Source organism: Etheostoma spectabile, chromosome 6 (genome assembly GCF_008692095.1).
Source record: "Etheostoma spectabile isolate EspeVRDwgs_2016 chromosome 6, UIUC_Espe_1.0, whole genome shotgun sequence".
NCBI lineage: Eukaryota > Metazoa > Chordata > Actinopteri > Perciformes > Percidae > Etheostoma > Etheostoma spectabile.
In genome coordinates, this window is record NC_045738.1 from 17,243,364 (window position 1) to 17,256,302 (window position 12,939).

General features: G+C 40.7%; 1 protein-coding gene across 1 annotated transcript in view; it reads right to left on the reverse strand.

Moving 5' to 3' along the window:
- rftn1b (raftlin, lipid raft linker 1b) overlaps positions 1 to 4,611 on the reverse strand; it is a 113,012-nt gene extending 108,401 nt beyond the window's left edge. The window contains exon 1 of the mRNA XM_032518106.1: positions 4,026 to 4,611. The gene's annotated coding sequence lies outside the window, so the exon portion shown is untranslated. The remainder of the gene's footprint in view (positions 1 to 4,025) is intronic.
- Between the last annotated feature and the right edge of the window lie 8,328 nt (positions 4,612 to 12,939).

Consider the following 12,939-nt stretch of genomic DNA (forward strand, 5'->3'; position numbering starts at 1 on the left):
ATCAACATGTCTGTGTTGAACATTACCCAATCAATACTGCTGCAATTTTCTTGACCACCCATTACAACAGGAGTCAATTTGCTTTATAGAAATATCAAGGGGCGGTGTTTTTTTCCTTTTTTTGTTGTTGCTTCGAGGCTAAGCTACTACACATTTGGCTGGATATTGGTTCTTGTTTTCCTTCTTGCCTGGAGGATTCATCCTGAAATTGCATCTTAGGTCTAGGGCAATGCCAGAGGCTTGAATAACTTAGTATCTTCAAAAGCATGACCATTGTCACCTAGCAGGAGAGTAAGGGGAAAATAATCTTCACCCGAGATCTTGTAACTGAGCATTTCAGAGGGAAAAGATGTGAGACTTGCAGCAGAAGCTGCAATCAAGATGACACCCTGTCATAAGAACTGTAAAACTCACACCTTATCTACCAGTGTGTCATTCAGCCGTGTTTACTGCCAAAAAAATGACTGCCAATAAGGATGCCAAATCAGATTTCTGTTCAACAAATCACACCAGAGTTTCCATCCAAACCATAAAAAATACCTTGAATTAAGCACCGAATGTCTCTAAAATACAGATAACTCTGCCAACCAAAGACTTACATGTTGTCTTCATCTAATTATTGTACGAACTTTGATTTCATAAGTGTAAAATTAACCTGCCAGCATCTTATTTCACAATTAAATCATTCATATTTTTATATGTCATCATGTTCTAAATGTGAAGCTTGTGCGAGTGTTTCTCTGGCGTCAAACAGGAGCAGCATAGAATCAGAGTGAATTAAATTAAGATGGTTTAAAAATAACTACCTTTTCAATTCAATATACCCTACATAAAATGTTCTGGTATTTAGTTGTGTCTGTGGGTGTTTGTCTATACATAGTGAGTGGAGAGGAGTGCACATTAAGGTTTTTACACCAGCCAACGTTTGCCAATTACCTTAATCAAATTTCACACGGCACAGGGGGATTCACTGTGCCCGGATCAGATAGCAAACAGAAGTTGATTAAAATACATGTTTGCTAAAGGACTGGAGAAAAAAAATCCACAAAGGTTCAGAAAATGGCTGATAGAAGGGATTCAGGTAGTAAAACTCTGAATCACAATGACAACATCTAACATCTTGTGACATCTTCACAGTGTTCAAGAAAATAGTCTTGGACTGATTTTAAAGAGGTGGTCCACCTGAATCTGAAAAAGAATATTTTCTCATTTACTTTAGGCATAGTTAGCCGTGAGTTTTGGCTTTGTATGCCAAAGTTTTAAAAATCCTCTGTTGAAGGGCTTACTTTAATCACCACAAGGAGTACTACTGCGAGTGTGTGGCTTTAAAGAAGTGGGGTTTTCACTTGTCAGGAAAGACCTCAATTAACATTGAGTTGCATTATGGGAAGTGTGGGATCCATTGATTTTTAGAGACTAGTCTATATCCACGACCTTCCACTTCCAGGATTGCTCCACTGCCGCCGGTAATTTCACCGTACGTCCTTCTTTTCGGCCACATGTCCGTTATCTACCGCTTCCAATCTAAACTCCGGTTGATTTCTGAGGACTATGGTTGCCTGCTCCTCAGATCTCTGCAGGGTAAATCCAGACAGTTAGATAGACTATCTGTCCAATCTGAGTTTTCTGTTCCAAGACTAAAACAACTTTTGAACATACACATGTTCCACCAAAAAAAGTTCCTTCCCGAGGCTATTTTGCAGCAAAACCAGGGCTCTGTCCGGCAATTAGCGCCGCCCATGATGACTGGGATTGGTTTAAAGACATGCCAATAGACCAGAGCATGTTTTTCTCCCATCCCGGAATGCTATGTGGACTAGCCAGACCCTCCTCTGCAGTGTGTGGAGGACGGTCTGGCAAAGCGAGACTAAAAGTCAAGATATTTGGCCTCTGCTGCTTCGGGTCTGTTTCCTGTAGGTCCTTAAACTTAATACAAGCACAGTAGTAAATCACTGCTGTATCTCTGTGAATGCTATTACGTCATTAATAAAGAGGAATGACTTTATCACTTGCTAATAAGCTGTCACCAAACATTAGTATATCATTTGCAGTTACACATGTTAATAAATGATTAAAAAGCTTTCACCATAATACATTAAGTCTACAGTTGTAAAGGTTAATACCTTTTTAATAAATGGATTTTGGTCCTGATGCCCTGCAACTCTTTTTAGAATGTGAGTGGTTAAATGATCCATTACAGGGGTCTTCCTTCTAGTCTCTAATACAGATATTTCAAATCTGAGCAAATGAAACCAAAACTACCTGGATAGTGACATATAACTAGAGGTAATAGAAATTTAGAAAGTGTTTTTTGTAATTTGGGTGATTTAGGCCTTTAAGGTAAGGGTTTCTTTACCTTTTGCCCTGTGTAATGTTTCCCTTTTTGACATGACATTGTAGCGTAGCAAAGCCCAAACCACAATTACTTCCACATTTCCAACAGCCGAGCTGCAGAGCAGTGTATAGAGCAGCCATATGGGTTTCTATAGTGTTTCCTGTGTGTGTGTGTGTGTGTGTGTGTGTGTGTGTGTGTGTGTTTTAAGCGTGTGTCTGTATGTGTGTTCCTATGTGATCATGATCATGTTGTGTATGTGAAGCGTGTATGCATGCTTACGGTGGTGGGACTGCATGTGTTTATTGCATGTTACATGTGGTACACTACATTAACCCTTTGATATCCACACTTGACACACCGCAGAAGGCTGTCTCTACCCCTCTGCACATATGCGTTTGTGTGGACAGTGTGCATTTGTCAGTGAATCATGAATGTGGGTTTATGTTTTTATTTGTGCGTTTTGTATGTCATGTGTTGCACATCTGTTAGCGTCTTTTTGTTTTATATGTTTGAAAAGTTACATTGTGTTTCCGTTCAGCCCATATGCTAATTTGCCTTTGTGTTTTTTTGTAAGGTTTTTTTAATGTGTGTTTATCTGTGTATGTTTTGCGTGCGTGTGTGTGTGTGTGTGTGTGTGTGTGTGTGAGTGAGAAAGAGGACAGACTGAGATAGAGGCAACTCCTGACCCACCAACACTGTAGCGTTAACGCAGCCAGCCCGACGCTCCACTGCTCACCAGCTGGAACTAATTAACAGCAGTTCTGTCAGAATGAGTTCTCTCACTCCCTCACTCACTCACTTTCTCTCTATCTTACACACACACACACACACACACACACACACACACACACACACACACACACACACACACACACACACACACACACACACACACACACACACACACAGACTCTCACTCCCCTCTTCCCCAGATTTTCCTCTCTCTAATGCCCTCATCGTCCTCCTCCCTGACTTCCCCCCGCCCTTCCTTCACCTCCTGCCATCACTCAACTTGTTTTTTCCTTTAAACCTCCTTCTCTCGTATAAACATGCATGCTTGAGTGAACTCATGTACTGGAGAACATATTCTAAGCATGTAAACATTCACTTGTACTGACGGATACGGGTACATGAGCACGCAAGTTGCACACACAGGGAAACCCACACGTTTATCCTTCATATGCACAGTACTGTACAGTAGCTCACAAATCACACACTCCCCCCGTCTCCTCACTAGTGGGAGTGGTGTGGTCCTGCAAGCCGGACACATCTTGAAACACTGTCAGGGTCTATGATTGGGTCCAGGTAGACATTTTTGGCATTCTCAGCCCCACTCTACCAACCATCACACATGTGACTTCATAACAACCAGACCTATTGATGTGTATGATGATAGGTCAGAGTGTGTGTGTGCTTGCAAGCATGTGAATATGTGAACGTGTGTGTGTGTGTGTGTGTGTGTGTGGTGGCGGTGGATTTAGAGCTTGTTGTTGAACACACTGCTCAGAAGCCAAACTTGTGGCTTGCGGCAGCGTCTAATGAATCAACTCTCTGTGACAAACAATTGCCACCATGCAGTCCAAGTTTACAGTGGTTGCAGTCCAGAGAATGAGGCGCGAGCACTATCACACATCTGTTCGGAAGTTCAAATGCATACACATGCTGGAACACAAACAGGAAGCAAACATACCTGTTTCACAAATCACGTTGAAAAGTTCACTGCTTGGACACGAAGGCAGCAACTGGACCAGAGCTTCCAGCGGAGAAACGCATTCTACTTGGAAGGAGGATGGAGGACGGGCTCAGTTCCTGTCCGATACGCTGACTGAGGTTGCTGTGGAGCTGGCTGGCTTAAAGGAAACACAATCCTCCGGCAGGCAACAGAGAAACCAGAGCGTCTACAGACTCAGCAGCAGCTCCAGCGGTTTGCTTCGTCTTCCCCCTCACCACTTAACGGAGCTCAAACACACTTGTAAGCTCGGTGTGTTTAGGTCATGCTCAAAGTATGCCTGTATACCAATGTTCTGCAAGCTCAGGGAAACCACATCCTGTCACATATTTACCTCCCTCCCCTGTCTCTCCTTCCCTTTTCTCTCTCTTCAATCTATCTTTCTATGTGGTCTCTCTCTCTCTCTCTCTGTCTCTTTTCCTGTCTGTCTCTCGCTCCCCTGTGATTGTCTGAAGCAATTGAGCGCTCTGACCCAGCGTCTGTTCACCACAGCCTCTCTGCCTCTCTGCCTATCTCTCCAGCAGCCGCACCAGTTCCACTCGGCTGACTGAAGAATCCATCTGAGGAGAGGAGGGGGGGAGAAGAGAGGGGAGAGAGAGGAAGGAGGGACGTGAGGAGGGGGCTTCGCTGGGAAATACCAGAGTTAGAGAGAGGAGGGAGTAGGAGGAGGAAGGGTGGTGGGTGCTGTTTAGGGAGTGAAGGACTAAAGAAAGATGGGCAAATAGAAATTGATAGGTTGTATGTGAGAAAGATGTAGAGAAGTAGACAGAAAAAAGTATGATACTGTGCCACATAATCAATACACACAGACACAGTCATACATCCGCACTGTGGAAGTGGCTGAAGTGTTTTTGGGAACTGGTGCTAAGTTCAACTAAAAAAATGGGTAAGGGGTACATGATGTACAATGGTTGTTAGAGAGAGAGAGACAGAGAGAAAGACAGAGAGAGAGAGAGCTGCACTTCCTGACAGAATGAGAGAGAGAGAGAGAGAGAGAGAGATCCTCAGTACTTCACTCCTCTGTAGCGGTTATGCATATTTAATATGTCGGGGTTTGGACCCGCTATAGCTCTGTATTTATAATTTAAGCCAGTTTGTATGAGGGACCACCACTCTTAAATCATAAAGTGTGATTCCTCTCACAACAACGACTACTACTTAAGCAACAACAACAAAGCCAACAGAGATCTGTGTTGGTGTAGAGTAACCTTGCTTGAGGCAAACACAAATCACTGCTGACATCAGGGAAGAGGTTTCCGTCACTGTCTGCCTGTACCACTTACTCTCTGAAATACTTAAAATCTATTGATGGATACAGTAAATGACTGTAAGGTTTGACCCTGGATGGCTGTTTTGTGCAGACTGGGTTGTACAGAATTTGATGACTGTTTAAATATTTCTCACCCTGTCAGATTTTAAGATAATTTCATGCAGCTACAATCATTATTTTAACAACGCTACATTTATGTAAAAGGGGTCACTCACAATTAGAATTATCACCCAAATATGCAGTGTCCCTCAGCTCTACAGGGCGTTTCAGCGTCTTTCAGCTCATTGTTTGGGTTTTACTGCCTGCGATTTTACTGTTTTTGTTCGTTCTCACTGATCACATAGCATTTGGTCCAGTCTAAAATGTCTCGATCCCCAAATGAACCCTGGTCATTTTCATATAGTGCATTCAAATTTCAATTTGTCCAGTATTTTAGTTATGACTAAATACTTTCAAAACTAATCACTTTTCTACCAGCCTCAACTGTGTTGTATTCACTGCATATGTTAGCATGCTTATGTGCTAAACTAAGATGGACAACATGCCATCTATAATACCAGCAAAACACGCATGTCAACGCTGTCACTGTGAGCATGTTAGCATGCTCATGTTAGCATGTTTCTAGCATGGCTTTAGTCATCATAACACGTAGACAATGATGAGATACGTTCACCTATCTTATTTTATTTATAAGCCTAAAAAAAGCTTAAAAAAACAAGGTTAAGAAGTCTTTTAAAGAAACCTTTCTCATATATCCTGCGATCTATCGAACTAACAAAAAATGCCACTGAAAGCATATCCTCCTTGAATGTGGTAAATATCTGCATGGTAAAGTGTGAACTTGAACATTAAAGCTTTTGAAAATTATCTTCACTGACAAGCTGATAATAAAATCTGAATAACAAGAGAGACAAAGGGTGACTTGCTTTTTGATGAGTTGCCATAATTACCGGTGAAGAGCTCCAGGTACTGTGATTAGGCTTACTAGTCTTACACAGCGTGCTCATGAAAAGTCATTTTCAGCCTAATGGGGTATTCACGCGTTCATTTGCCAGGGTCAAAGCTGCCTTTTCAAGGAGAGTCCTCTTTTTGTCGCTCAGATGTCGCTACGAGAATCTCCAGGCCGCAAATTAATGATACGTCCCTTTTTAAAGATGAAGATGTCCCGTCTCTGTTTGCTGTCACATCAGGGGCCCCATTAGGCTTTAATCACCCTTCCTGAAAGCATGTGCGGAAACTGCCAACATGTATCTAGATCTGTGCAACGTGCGTCCAATTTTGGAAGGGCGTTTTTGCCACATAAGCACCAACTTTACATGAAAAAAAAGGTTCAGTGCTGTAAGGGAAAAAGGGTCATTCTGGCATATCACATCTTTAAAACACCTGTGGAGAGACCTAAGGTTGGATAAAAAAAAAACAGAAGAAAGAGAAATTGTTAATGTTAGGTGGGTTTCTTGACTGTTTTTCCAGTTCTTTAAACAGAGTGAAAATAAACAGATGCCAAAATGACACTAATGATCTCCCACAGAGTAATTGCCAACCTGCTGTAGCTTTGGATAGTAGCAAAAAAAAGCATGCCACAAATTGAAAAAAAAATACACACTTGGTAAGATTACATTAGCAGGATGTCATCTTACTGTCCAAATGAGGTGTATTTACTGGTTTGTTACTTGGTTTGACCGGTAAAACAGCCTCAAAGCGCACGCTGCGGCATGCCCCACTGGAGAACTGTTGGACAAGTGAAATTGACCAATAATGTGAGAAAAGTTGTAAACATGGCCAGCCAAGCATAATGTTTATGCAAGTGCTTGTGGAAGCATCAGTCTTGCATGAGTGTCTGAGACAGACAGCAGATTGGACGGGAGTGCGAGTGGAACAAAACACATTCCTAAACGAGTCTCCTCGTCCTGCTGTAAAATACTAGAGTTGTTCAAACACAGCATCTATAATATTCTAGGTGTCATACAAAGAGAACAATCCAGTTCTGTCATTGGACCGCACTGCTTCCACAGCTACTCTGTGACTGAAGATGTGACAGTGCCCCCTGGTGTTTAAGGTGGAAATTAAGTATTTTAAATGATGTGTTTCATTGTGGCCTTGCTTTTATTTTGCCAGAGTATCTGGCAAAGTGTCTCATTTGCATCCGTGTTGCATGATTGAATTATAATCTGATAATAAGGCATAATGATGTCCTATGTGATACATATATCCTCTTGATATCCCCATTTTGTAATTCCTCTGCATGCATATTCACAATTTCAATAACCGTTTTGATTTGCTATTTATGTTTTTAGTGTGACTACTGTGTGTAACATCTACAGATAGGAAAATTAACTGACTCTGGTGCATTTACAGCAATGTTTATTAATGTTTGTAATGTCTGCCCCTGTTAAAAAAACCAACTATTCAATAATAATTGTAATTCTCGATGTTGTTTAAGTGTGCAAAAATGTGTGTGTGTACAGAATATCTGCTGTGTAATGCTTAGATAGATGCAAACGTTAAAATTATGTGACACTGAAAGTGATGACGCAAAATGACAATAATACAGTGGCACGGTGACAATAATACAATAATACAGAGGGAAACGCACTGTAACTTAATGGAAACACACGCAACTAGACAAAACACAAGAAAATTGTGAACTTCTGTTGTGCAATCTGGATGAATTTGGATGAATTTTTTTTGTTGCATTGGTTTTTCCCGGGATTGTGCACGTCTTTTTTTGTATCGTTTCTGTATGTGCAGTGCGTTTCTGCATTTGGTCGTGCTGTGTGTGTTTGCAGCTCTTGTCTTAAAGGCTGCAAGTGTGTTGACTAGAAAAAAGATGGCGCCAGTGTGGGTGGCAAGCTGTCTGGTGCAGGGCACATGATAATTCCCTAAAAAACACTGCTTGATTGTTTCTTATGACATAAAAGCCTGTATGGCTTTTTACATTATAATGAAAGTTAAGCTAACATGATATTTCAACCCAGTAGCGCTCTTTGAGCCTCCTAATTGTACCTCGGTCCTCTAACACCGTATGTCAAGTCCATGGTAACTAACCATGGTGATAAAATGGATAGTGAGTTTCAACTAGTGAAGCAGATCAACTGTGTTGTAATAGCAAGTTTCCTTCAACTCAGGCTGCTTACCAAAACTGTAATGCTTTATATGTCGGTATTAACCAGGCCTCCCTCTCCAGATTACAAATTGTTTAAAATGCTGCGCTCTACTGGCAAACAAGATCACATTACCCCTGTCCTTGCCTCCCTTCACTGGTTGCCGGTTTGCTTTAAGATACATTTTAAGATCCTGTGTGTTTTTAAAGCTCTTCATGGTCAAGCCCCAGCTTATATCGCTAACCTTCTGAAGCCGCACACTCCTCTGAGGTCGTTAAGGTCAGCTGACCAGCTAGTCCTTGTTGTCCCTAGAACGCGTCTCAAGAATAGGGGAGATCAAGCGTTCTCAGTCGTGGCCCCAAAGCTTGGGAATGAATTGCCTCTGCATGTCAGATTGGCCCCCAGCCTTCACATTTTTAAACCTGCTTGAGAGTTGTATTCTGCATTTCATTTTTCTAGTCTGTTATTTGTTTTAAATGTCTATTTTCTTGTTTGCGTGTTTGTAATCATGTCAATGTCCAGCACTTTGGTCAACCTGGTTGTTTTAAATATGCTTTACAAATAAAGTTGGATTGGATTGTGAAATTAAAGAAGACATTTTCTTAATTTGCTTGTGTTTTGCCCATTTGCATGTGTTTCATTACGTTGCAGTGCGTTTGCCCCTTTCGGCCACCGTAAAATTGTACATACAATGCCCAAAGGCCTGAACAAATCAGAAAGTCATTTTGGAAAGTCAATTATAAAGCTAAAAATATTGCTTGATAATTTTTGTGCTGGATTTGTGCTGTATCTCTTTTTCTGATGATTAGATACCCAAGTTCACCAAATACAGATTTTAAACAGAAGACTTCAACCTTTCTCACATAATGTTGAAAGAACAACGCTACATTAGGTTGTCAGTGTTCTGCCCCGGGGTGCCTGCCTGTAGCTGCACTCAGGGTTGTCTGGCATGTTCCATAATGGCTGCTATTACTTTAAATAGTGTGCCTTTTATTCTTACCTCATGGGGAAAAAAAACATCAGAATCAGAATCAGCTTTATTTGCCAGGTACGAGGACACATACAAGGAATTTTGCTTTGGATCATAATTGCTCACGATGCGCTTACACGTACAAAACAAGCCACAAACCACAAAACAAACAATGTATACACACTAAAACATACACACTCTAAAACAGAAATTATATAGACAGGTTGTGGCAATAGTGCAATGAAGAGTGCAAAGTATGTAGAAGTAAATTATGATATTATTTTAATTGTGGAGCATAGTGCAAAGGGTGCTGGAATAAATAGTATTCCAGCTGAACGTATATAATGGCATTGGCACATAAATCACTACACCCATGACATCCATCATCTCAGGGAACATTTAATATTGTTGACAGTGGAGAGCAGGCTTGTGTGTGGTTTACATTTTGTATTGTGCAGCTAATTTACAGTAGCTGGCTTCCCTCACATTGTGGCTTCATCAGCTTAATTTTTAGCCACATTAGCGCTCTCCGTCGGTCAGAGCACTATTTTGGCATCTCTGCCGAAAGGATTGCCATGGAATTACGTACAGAAATCCATGTTCCCCATGTCCTCCACCAGCTCACTCAGGCTGACGTGACGCTGCAGGAGTAGATGTTGTTCTCCTGCGGAGTGAAATCCAGATAGGAGGAGGTGCAGAAGCTGAAGTTGCTGTTGGAGTAGAAGTTGGAGTAGTACTGAGTCTGACTGACCTCACTCTGGTCCACTATCTGGCCATTCCTGCTCCAGGTGATGATGACTGTACGTGGATGGAAGTTTTCAATAACCATTAAAATATCTCTCATGGATCAGCATAAAATGGTTGGAATGGAAATTCATGGTTCCCAGAAGATGAATCTCAATTATTTTGGTGATCCCCTGACTTTACCTTTAGCACCATTATGTTCACATCCTTTGATTATGTGTAAAATATCTCAGCAGCTGTTGGATGGATTGCCATGAAATGTGACACATCCATCCATTTTACCATTTACATCCAATGTAAATGGCTAAAAGAGTTAGAGAGAGTGCATTCAAAAAAAAAAAATCTGTCTGGATATTAAAGTCTGCGGCAAAGATGAGTGCAGGGAAGTGTGAAATGGGTGTGTCTAACTGAAACCTTCATTTCCCTTTGAGGATCTCGTAAACTTTTAAGTATTTTCTTTTCAGATACCTGCAAAACTAATCACACTCCCGTTAGCCTCAGCTTTACTTTGTGTTTAGCACTTATTAGAATGCAATCACACTAAACTGAGACGCTAAACAACTAATCTAGTCTCACAGAGCCACAGAAGTCACTGTAATAGAGTTGAAAAGTTTTACTGGGACAGAACTTCTCCTGAAGGTGCACTATGAGGACCTGCATGTTCACTTCTGTTGACGTTCCAGGCAAACAAAAGAAAAACGAACAAACTGTGGGAGTGAATAAATTAGTGTCAGGCCCTGGACAGGATATTTACAGGAGCTGCTGCAGTCGCACAAGCGCACACACGGATGGTCTGATCTGACAGTGATGGTCTGCTGTGACGGTGTCATCCTGTTTGTATTTGTATTTTCCCTTTTTTTGTATTAGTCGAGTAGGACATCCACACAAGTATCGCCATATTTTTATTTTAAGCTTATTTTTGGGGCGTTCACGGAGGCTAATGGATTCACTCCCAAGGAGCATCATTAAAACAATTCAGTAAAATAACATTATAGGCCCATCCTCAGGGCTACCTGGTTGATCCTGCCAGTAGCATATGTTTGTCTGAAAGATTAAGCCATGCAAGACTAAGTACACACGCCCGAAACAGTGAAACTACGGCTGAGATGCTAAACCACGAATCTAGTCTCACAGAGCCACGGAAGTCACGGTAATGGAATTGAAAAGTTTTACTGGGACAGAACTTTTCCTTAAAGGTGCACTCTGAGTTCCTGCATGGTCACTTCTGTTGATGTTCCAAGCTAATTTCAAACAAAAGAGCACACACACACACACACACACACACATTTCCATAACTGTCATGACTAACTGACTGTCACTAACCCTAAAAAGAAAACGTTTTTTCAAAGGAATCTTTAGATACAAAAAAACAAAACAAGAAAAACTCACGATTCCACGAGTAAGCATACTTCAAATAGCCGGCTCAAGTAGAACTTGTTTTTGGCTCCTTCTGCCCATTGTACTGTACGGCACAATAATGCGTTAAGCAAACAGATGATAACAGCATAATGCTTATTGTGCATTAGGACACATAAGCAAGACTCAACAGAGAGGAATGTGAACATGCAGCATTGCTCCAAAGATAAGTTCTGCTTTGTTCACACAAAGTTTTTTACTGTGTTTATTTCACACAGTTAATCTACAGACATTATGATGCAATAAAATAAATTCTAGTACACTACAGCATGTACTGTACTGAATTCAATTTCTAAATAGAAACATTAATGGTAGGCTAAAAATGGTAAAAGTAAAATGGTATACATGTAGTTCGACAAACCCAGTCATTCACTGTCACCTCCTGTACTTTGATACTTTTACTTAACTGATGTTTGCTTTTTTTAGTGTTTTTCTTTTTTTTTTAATCTCCTTTAAAGATTATTTGTTGTATGCACCCAGTGGAGTAGCACTCCTAATTTCGCTGTATTGTAAAGTACAAAGACAATAAAGGCATTCAATTCAATATTATATACTCACATATTTAAATGACGTATTTTAATTTAGATGCACATGATACACCGTCCTACTGTGTTGTAGTCCTCCAGTGGATTTGAGCCCTGTCCTAACTTTAGTCTTTTTTTTTTTTTTTTAATATGTGTGTTTTCCGCTAGAAAAGTCAAAGCAGCATTCAGTCAAGATAATTGACATTATTACCATATAAAGATGTTGGGGCTAACGTGTTAGCAAAATGTCGCATCTAGCTGACTTGAGGGACATTAGCGTGCATTTGGGGTTTTCTAGCCTGCTGAAGAATGTAAGCCTAATATTAATTTAGCTTTGTTTGGATCTCCTGAGGGAAATATCTGGCTCTTAGCTGCTGAATTCTCCGCCATCTAAATATTTACTCAGAGGAAAGCTATTTTTAATGCTTCCTCAGTCAAAATATTCATTTCGTTGGATCAGTCATATTTTTAAAATAAACTTTCTAACGTAAGCAACAAGTTGGTTTCATTTTTTAAATATTTAACCTTTAAGCCATCCATATTATATTTCACCTCCCAGCTTGTGCGGTTCCAAAACAATCTTTTTGCATCTGGCAACAGCCCCACACACTGACCTACTACACTCATTGTTCACAATGATACACATCACAAAATGATTTTTTTTTTTTAAGCATACAGTATATACATTTATGAAACATTCAGCTGTCCCATCCTGTACTCCATTGTCCTGGTCAGAATTACCTTTCTGATATGCTGCATTTTGTGCCAAAGCAATCAATGGGTGTGTCTTCAGTCCACAAGAGCTATATGACTTACATGATTTACATCCAGGACCACACGGATCTCTCTT